At 50.9% G+C, this 9,438-nt stretch overlaps 1 protein-coding gene across 2 annotated transcripts in view; it reads left to right on the top strand.

The window, feature by feature from the left end:
- The first annotated feature begins 613 nt into the window (after positions 1 to 613).
- The window catches only part of ANXA11 (annexin A11), a 42,203-nt gene continuing 33,378 nt past the window's right edge, over positions 614 to 9,438 (top strand). Inside the window, exon 1 of one of the 2 annotated variants that reach the window (XM_070364650.1) lies at positions 614 to 772. The gene's annotated coding sequence lies outside the window, so the exon portion shown is untranslated. The remainder of the gene's footprint in view (positions 773 to 9,438) is intronic. The other variant, XM_070364651.1, reaches the window with a different exon arrangement.

Below are 9,438 nucleotides of genomic sequence, written 5' to 3'. Positions count from 1 at the left end.
GACACGACTGAGCGACTTCACTTTCACTTTTCACTTTCATGCATTGGAGGAGGAAATGGCAACCCACTCCAGTGTTCTTGCCTGGAGAATCCCAGGGACGGGGGAGCCTGGTGGGCTGCCGTCTCTGGGGTCGCACAGAGTCGGACACGACTGAAGCGACTTAGCAGCAGCAGCAGCAGCAGTTTCTGCACCATAAAGCTTCTCTCCCCCACCTCCACTTCCATCCTGTTGTGTCACTTTTTAATGTACAGAGTCAATAAGGAAGGTACACTGAGCTGGAGGGGGCTTGGGAAATCCCCTCCCCCGGAGTGAGGCGCAGGGCAGGACAGGTCAAGGAAGGCGGTGCGGCGAACCGGTTCTTCGCCGACCTCCTGGCGCCTGCCGTAACCTCTCGCGGTGGAAGGCCTGTGGCTTCCTTCCCAGACTAGCCGACACATTCCGTAGTGTGCTGGCCCAGAACGACTCTCACCTGGGGGCGGGGCCGCGTGCATACCACGCCCCGGCCCCGCCCACCTCGGCCCCCGCCCCTCCGTGGCGCACGCGGCCCCGCCCCGGGGCACGTTGGGCCTCGGCCCGGGGTTTTCCGGCTAGTGGGCTCCTCCTCCGGCCCCGCCCTGACGGCTGAGGAGCCTGCGGGTCGCGAGTTCCCTGAGTGCAGTGGGACAAAACTCGAGGCCGGTCGGAGGTGCTGCGCCTGGGACGCCCGGAGAGAGAGCTGCTTCTGCCCGCGTCCCACGTCTCCCCTCGCGACTCCCCACTGCCCCGTGGCCAGGTGAGTGAGGGTTCTCCGGCTTGAGGCGGGCACGGGACGGGGCGGAGGCAGGGCGCCGCGACCCCCGCCGGGAGGCCCCGGACTGCCCCGCGCCACCTTCAGCCCGGCCCTGCGGCTTCCTGGTTACACAGCATGGGGGTAAAGGCGCGGGTGTCGGGCTGTCCCGGACGGGCTTCGTCGGCCTTCCTGCCCAGCTCTGTCAGCGGCTGGGGGCCCTCCTTGTGGGGTGGGCGGTGCACAGGCGGGGCCCCAGTGGCCAGGGCCGCGTGATTGTGCTGCTCCGCTGGGGTCCGGGGCTCAGGGCCTGGGAGCCCGTTAACCTGCGACAAGAAGGCGGCTGGCTGGTGTGGGGATGGCGGTGGCCACGACCCCCCTGACCCCGCTGACTTCTGGACAGTGTGTGTATCCTTCCAGAAAAGGCTTCTGTTGAGGAGACCTAGGAGGGCTGGCTGCCTTCAGGAACTTTCCTCCGGAACTGGAAAGACGGAAATTCCTGGGAGCTGCTGCTGTTGGAGTTGATTTATAAGGCACTTTATTTGAGAGAATGCGGGATCCACCCCTGGTGCTGTGTTCACCTGTGTATTTACCTTCTCAGCCTGTTCCTTCATCTCAGCCTTGAGCTACAGTTTCGGGGAGGGATTCTTGACTTCTCTTCCCCCTGAAAAAGCTTTAAGAAATAAAGAGTATGTTGATTTAACGGAAAGTTGTGCAGTTCATCCATTTGAGACTTTGGGGAGCAGAAGCTTAGCTAGACAGTTCCAGCCCAAGCTGGGAGCAGTTTGCCTTTCACATTTCTGTCCCTTCCCCTCTAAATCAGCGACCTTTCTTTGGCGATGGGGTATTTTAGGACAGCCCCAGGGTATCTTTGGTAGCCAACCACTCTGCCTTCCCTCTCTGCCTTCACTTTGCTCCCCCGCTGCTTTGACCTGGACTTGGAGTGACCCTTCAAGGGGTGAGCCTCTGCCCAACTCCCACAGCAGGAACAAAGGCTTAGAGGGCAGTGCCGGGCTGAGTCCAGGCAGGGCGTGTTATCTTGCTCATCCCCCAACTGGCTCTCCTTATGTTCCTTCCTTGTTTGAGTCAGTTGTTGGGGATGCCAGGAGAGTTAGCAGGGCCCCTCCGCACAAGGCACTCTCCTTGCCACAAGGTTCTCCCTGACAGGAGAGACCAGGTGAGGTTGCAGGGCCGTATGTTGCCCCGGCATGGGATGCACACTACTTTGGGCATCTCTTCCAAATCTCGCCTCTTACCGGTCTCTGTGCCTTTGTTTCCTTATCTTTAACGTGGGGGTAATAATAATACCTGGAGCTTCCCTGGTGGCTCAGCGGTAAAGAATCTGCCTGCCAGTGCAGGAGACGCAGGTTCTATCCCTGGGTCAGGAAGATCCCCGGGAGAAGGAAATGGCTACCTACTCCAGTATTCTTGCCTTGGAAATCCCGTGGACGGAGGAGCCTGGCGGGCTGCAGTCCAAGAGGTCACAAAGAGCCAAACACGACTTAGCGACTAAATGACGACAGCAACAATAATAATACCTACCTCCCAGGGTTGTTGTGAGCATTAAATAAATTAATATACTTAACAACCATACAGCTCAGTCACTGATCTGAATAGGTGGTGACCATGCTCCTGTGTCCCAGATAGACGTAAAGCTTACAGCAGGGCCTGACACATTAGTATTCATCTGTAAGAGTCAGTAATAATAATATTTATTACTCCCTTCATGCAGCTGAAGGTCAGCCTAGTTGAATTGCTCTTCTCCTGACCTGTTCCTCTGTCTTCGCTCATGCTCTTCTGCCCTCCTTCCCCCAGTTGTGCCTGTTACTCATCGCCCCTCTAGGAGCCATCCGGGTACCTGGAGCAGGAAGGGGCAAGACATGCGGTCAGCCCACACAGCCCTCTTCCACTCCTTTAACATCGCTTCTCAGTATTCGCCGTGCAGTAGCGATTGTACAGCCAACATGGCTCTGCCCGGTCCTCTGTGTCTGGAGGGTGGGTGGTGTTTCTCACTCGTGTCTTGGTCTCACAGCATCCAGAAAGGACCTTGCCTGATGTTGGTACTCAGCAGATGTTAGCTAAGTGAAGAGACAGGCCAAGGATATTTGACCTTGGAAGCTGAATTGGGATAGGCAAAAAAAAGAAAAAGTGGGAAGAGTGAGATGGAATTGAGTTCAGACTGAGAGGTGGGCATAGGAACTGGCAGAGAGGTCAAGAGGAAGTCCCCGTGGACTCCTTTATGTTATCAGGTCCAGGGTTGTTGTCAGGGCTTGTCCTGGATCGCGGCACCTAGAAGGCTACGATTGATTAGTGATGCCTTGGCCATGTGATTTGGGGAGGATGGGTAGCTTGGGGTGGTAGGAATGAGAGTTGAGCCAGAATAGGTGAGTGTGGGATTTTCCTGGGTATTCACTGCAAAACAACAACAACAACAACAACAAAAAAAACTGGTGTGAGCAGGAGGTGAATGTAGAAACCAAATCTGTGCTGAGTGCTGGATCTTCAGAGAACCGAGGGCCTTTCTGGATCTCACTGTCTTTCCTGCTCTTTCCTCCCTCTTTTCAGCTGCTGTCTTTTCCCCCTTGAGCAGTTCCTAGCACTTGTCCCGTGGTGGGCACTGGAGGAAGATTCTGTGTGTAGGTGTATTTCACAATCTCAGCCAAGTGAACGGATTCAGGTTTCTCTGGATTTTTCTCAACAGCACCTTGTGAGCCCATGGCCTGTAGAACATGAGGAAATCTGAGGGATACCTAGACAGGAAAGGTCTTAGGAGAAATGGAGAAACTGAAATGTCTTTGTTGGGAATTCGCATTTTTAAAAGCAGTTGTTGAAATTCAACGGAGCTTTCTAATAACGCTGAAACCATACCACAGGAGGCCTACTGACCCTGACCCCGGGACCCCGTGAAATAAGGTCAGATGTCATGTGGTGGTTTGGGAGGATCTTGACAGTGTGGCGTGAATAGTGACTCAAACCACAGCTGACTTTGCTCCTGATGTGAGAAAGTAACAGGGGGGCAATGGAGGGGTGAGGAGGCAGAGGTCCCATCTGTGCTGGGTATCCTGGGACAAGCCACATAGCCACACAGGGTCCAGTGTTCTGGGTAGTAAAATGGTTGTTTGCAGAATCTGGTGAGAAGATGTTTGCAAAAGGGGCTTGAGATCAGTTAGGGGGTGGCAATGGCAGTGTTGATATCTTGGGTTGCTGCAAGGAATCTTGAAGCTGGGGTTGGAGTGTGTGGGTGGTAGGTAGCTGACTCCTGGTTCTGTGATTGAGTTCTAGTCTTCCAGGGGCTTGTGGTCCTGAAGGTGCCACTGCCTTAGCAGGAAAAAGGGGGTGGAATGACTCCTGAAATTGAGAAGGGAAGTCAGGTGCCTGGAGCCTCTTACACCTGTAGCATGGGCAGAGACTGGCTTGGAGGACAGTGAGTGAGGGACGAAGAGAAACTCAGAGCTGATGACAGGGAGGTGGAGGTTAAGCCTGGGGATGGCATCCTTGAGGAAAAGGATGTGTCTGTGAGGGGGCTGGTGACAGCCGACTGAGCTTGCTGTGTTCACCTAAAAGGTCATGGCTATTTTAGGAAGCTTGTGACAAGGATGTTGCTGTTGAACTCATAGTTAGTGAGTACCCACTGTTTGCCTAGCCCTGTACTGTGACCACAAAAGCAGAGGCCACCCCCACCCACCCTAGGTCGTCCCTGGCTGTTTTGTAGTACAGATGTAAATTAATTTATTCAACCTTTCCCTTATTGCTGGGTATGGAGGCTATTGACTATTTTTATAGTTTGAAACAGTGTTGGAGTAAATAGTCTGTGCGTGGTCAGTCGCTTCGGTTGTGTCCCACTCTTTGCAGCCCTATGGACTGTAGCCCACTAGGCTCCTCTGTCTATGGAATTCTTCAGACAAGAATACTGGAGTGGATTGCCATGCCCTCCTCCAGGGGATCTTCCTGACCCAGAGATCAAACCTGGGTCTCCTGCATTGCAGGCGAATTCTTTACCACTGAGCCACCGGTAGGAATCTTTATAAGGAAGAGTTAACACTTTATAATATTAAGTCTTCCAAATCAAGGACAGATTACAGGCCTTGTGATATAGAATGTCTTCATTAGATACTAAGAATAGGATTCTAATTGGATATGCTGGAGGTATATATCTCATAAAATATGTTATATAATTTGGAAATTATTTGTAAATATTTTTTAAAAAATTCTACTTTTTTGGTCATTAATTTCAACCTTTACTGTTACTCATGTCTTCTTACTTTTTACTTATTTCATTGCTCTAGTTTTCATGTCTAAATTGGTTCATTTATTTTTAGTTTTTTAATTTAAAAATTATGTAGAGCTCAGCATTTTCTTCTGAGTACCAGTCTAGCCAGTGGGCCTTTATATGAAATGCTCATCTTTCCATTGCTTCCTAGTACTCTGTAGATCAGTTCTGATCCAAGGACTTTTTAGAAGGCAGGATCTTTAATTTTTGCAGCAGTTTTGGGGCAGTCTGATCATATTTTAATGTTGGCTGCTAGTTCTCTTGGCTTCCTCGGTGGCTCAGCTGCCAATGCAGGGAGATGCGAGAGATGCATGTTTAATCCCTGGATCGGGAAGATTCCCTGTATGAAATGGCAGCCTGCTCTAGTATTCTTCCCTGGAAAATTCCATGGACAGAGTAGCCTGGCGGGCCACAGTCCATGGGTTGACGCAACTGAGCATACAGATACAGTTCTGTTGCGGGAAGGTGCTTGGCAGAATCTCTTGTGGGACTGTATTAAGATTTTCTTTGTGGCCAGCTACATGATCAACCTGAAGAACTTTCCTGACACATATTCTCTGTGGCACACAGACATCAGATATTTCTGTGATCTTGAGGGTGCCCTCTGCATCCTTGCTTATTGAATCTTTTTTTTTTGAGTGAAACTCGACTTACATTTGCTCTGGATTTGTGAATTTGGCGTGCGTGTCTGGTGTATACAGCTTTTCAAGCTCATTTTTGTGGATTGTACCTTGTGTCATTCGTTACTTATTCTGTACCTTTGGCCTTAAATTCCATATTATCTATTTTAGGAGCATATATTGTCAGTAATCTGGGAGAATTCCTTCTTTGTAGTCCTGAAATTAGTAATTAAATGCATTTTATAGGACAGTAAGTAAAAGGCTCAGAAATTTGGAAGCAAGCCTCAGTCAGGCAGGGGGTACGCCACACCCTTTAGTTCCCACTCAGGCTTATGCAGAGTAGGCAGTGATCAGGCTCTGCCTGCTTCTTAGACTCATGACGACTGTGAGCTCCCCCTTCTTGTCTGTCCCAGTGGCCCCCACGATAGCCAGGTTTTAGGAGGGGTGGATAAAAGGAGGTCAGTTCGCAAAACCCAGGAGAGGACCTCTGACTTTGCGGTTGGTTCCTCCCCTATCCCATAGGTCCAAGTAGATGGCTCTCACTCACAGTTATATTTCCTTCCTCATCTACAGCAGCAAAACAGACTCTCTGTTCCCCAAGGGATATGACAAAATAGTACACAAAAATGTCCCAAGACCAAATGTCAGCTATTAAGGCTTGGGCCCCAAGTTTTACAATCTTTTCTGTGCTTGTGTTTTAAGTCATGTAAACTATTTCATGGAACTAGAATGGCCTAAGCCTTGTTGTACCATGAAATCCTAGTGAGTAGTTTTCCAAGTCCTGTGTTTCCAGATAAAGGCAAATGGCTGAGAAGTGGCTGGAAAAAACCCTCAGTCTGCAGAGGCAGGGTTATTGGAAAGTTCTCAACATGGTTTTAATATTAATATTTCCACTTCTGGTTTTTCTCCGTGCTCACCTAATATGTCTTTGCCTTAATTTTCAATTTTTCTTTAAAGTGTTTCTCTTGTAATCAGCACGTGACTGGGGTTCAGGGGAGATGGCAGGAGGCAGTGATAATAACAACAAACCGAACTTGGTCATTTCTGTCTTTGGTAGAGAATTCAGACTGTTTGCATGCCAGGTAGTCTTGATTGTATTTCTTGCCTCTTGTTGTCTGTTTATTATTTATTACACTTGGATGTTGTTTCTTTCCTACTTTCTGCCCTCTTGGTTGAGTTTCTCATTGTTCCTCTTCTTCACCCACCTGCATCAGGATTCAGGTTTGGCCATGATTTAAGAGGAGTTTCTCTCTCCCTCTATCTCCAGAAATTGGAGTCCAGAGTTAATAAGTGCCTGTTCTGTGAGGTTGTCCAGGCACCAGACTCCTTAGGCACAGTTGCTCCTGGCGTTCTTCAGGGCTTTAGTTCTCAAACTTGAGCACATTTATGAATAATCTGGAAGGTTTGTTAAAACACAGATTCCTGGGCCTCATCCCTAAAGGGTCTGATTTAGGGGGTCTGTGGTGAGGCCCGAGAAATTTCCTTTCTAACGGCACTCAGGTTGTGCTGCTGCGGCCAGTCTGGGGACCATAGTGCTGCTCTGGCTTCCCTTACCTGCTGGCCCAGGACAGCTGACTTCCTGACAGAGTCCTGCCTTGCTGCCAGGGAAGCTCGGAAGCATAGTCCTAATTTGGGGCTGCCATGTGCCAGGCTACTGGTAAGTGTTCTGTTATGGAAGTGAGATGGGCAGATGGTTGAGGGGGGACAACCAGAAGTTTCTGGAACACCACCCACTGCTGTCCTCAGTCTGAAACCACTACTGTGCTTGTCGGTTTTGCCATTTTCTAAGCCAGCCTTCCTCTGGTTGGGAAATAAGAATGGGGTCTCATGACAGTGGCAGGCCGGCAGGCAGTGCAGAGGAGGGCAGCGGCTGAGCCAGTGGGCTGGTGACTAAGCAGGCTCCTGCTTTGCTGATGCTCTGAGGGTTATCACTGCTTCCAGGCCATTCCCAGTGGTCGGATTTGGCAGCCATGCATTCTGCATGTGGAACCACCTTAGAGGCCCTAGGGATGTGGGGGCAGGTGTCCCTCCAAGACCCAACTTTGGGATAGAGAGTATCTTAACTGTGCTTTCTTCTCCTGACTGACCTGCCTCAACTCCAGGTGTGACACATTAGTAACTTATTTCTGGGAAAGCGTGGGGACAGAGGCCATTTGAACCGTGAGCTGAGTTAGACTGATGGTCAGTGCAGCTCCTGATACCCCAGAAAGATCAAAACAAGTGGCTGCCAATGCCTGCTCTCTGCTCTTGTTAACTCGTAGGCAAGAACCTGGGGAGAAGCAGTGTCACAGAGGCTTCCCTGGGCAGAGGACAGTTTCTCTGTGACTTGATGACATGGGACTTTATTTGTAGGCAGCAGGGTCACCTTCTCATTCTGTCTTTCCCAGGATAGGCTTCACATTTCCAAGTCCATTCTCCAACCCAGGAAGGTGGAGTAGAACCCAGCAGCGTGAGTGGAGGGGAGCCAGCTTGGGCCTGGGTGCATTGGCCTGGAGGTCAAGAAACATGAGTTGAGTCTTTGCCCTGCCCCAGCCAATGGTGAGAGCCCAGGCAGGCTTTGCTCTCCAGGCCTTGGCTCCCACCTAAGTAAAATAAGCCAGTGGAGTCAAAGGGTCTCCTGAAGGCCCCTTCCAGCTCTGATGTTGTAGGATTCCTGTGTAATCCCAAAGCTAGCACGCTGGAAACTGACTTTATTTCCCAGCGGTGTCTTTCTGAGCCTGCTTGCTCACGTTCAGCCTCTTGGTCAGGCCTGGACACTGGCCCGTGGCCACTCTCCTAGCTTGCTGTACCCGGAGCTCCTCCAGGTGGGGCCACCACAGGTGCCAGCCTCTGCGGGGGGCAGGGTGGGGGCAGAGTTGGAGGCACTGCTTGTCTAATGATTGACGTGTGCTCCAGCTATTCTTGATTCACGGGTGTGTGTGGGGGTGAGTTGAACGTCTTAACAGCACCTTCTGTGGGCTTTCTATTCAGTGCTTGGGAAAGGATGGTCTGGGTTGGTAGGGTGCTGCCTTGGGGCTCCCTTGATCGCTTCTGGGGCTTGATGACCTCATGACCCACACCTCGGAGGTGAGGCAGTGCCCCGGCAGAGTCAGGAATGTTCGACGCCTCTTACGTCACTCAAGGTCCGGCCTTGTCGTAGGAGGGAGAGACAGAATGTTTTAGATGAGTTCTCTCTGCCCCCAGAATTCTGGAGCCTCCATACCAAAGATGTCACTGGGACAGGTGCCACCAGGGTGTGAAGGAGGTATAATCAGGACCCACTGATGTCCTGTCAGGAACCTCACAGTGCCCTGCCCGTGCTAACTGGTGCAGGAGGAGAGAAGAGGCCTGTCCTACAGCCGCGGCACCGACTCTCGCTGGGAGGCCTAGAAAAAATAATTCTGGCCCTGGCACACGTCAGGTGTGTGATCCTTGCTTGTCAAGAACCATCTCTGAGCCGTAGTCCTCTTGAGGTGATAATACCTATCTTGTAGGATCGTTGGTTAATGAGGGTTGGTTAATGAAGGTTAATGAGGTGATACATGATGAAGTAATATGTGTTCCTCAAATAGGAAATGGCAGCCCACTCCAATATTCTTGCCTGGAGAATCCCATGGACAGAGGAGCCTGGTGGGCTACAGTCCATAGGGTCGCATAGAATCAGATATGACTAAAGCGACTTAGGTACTGGAAAGAGGGGAGTATTATTAGAACACTAGAGGACGTAGAAAACATTTTAGGCCAAGTGGTGGTAAGTTCCAGAAAGAGAGGTGATTGTTCTGGGTGGAGAGATCAGTGTGGGT

This window comes from Bos mutus, chromosome 28 (assembly GCF_027580195.1).
Source record: "Bos mutus isolate GX-2022 chromosome 28, NWIPB_WYAK_1.1, whole genome shotgun sequence".
NCBI classification, from domain to species: domain Eukaryota; kingdom Metazoa; phylum Chordata; class Mammalia; order Artiodactyla; family Bovidae; genus Bos; species Bos mutus.
This window is presented reverse-complemented; position numbering and strand designations above follow the sequence as displayed.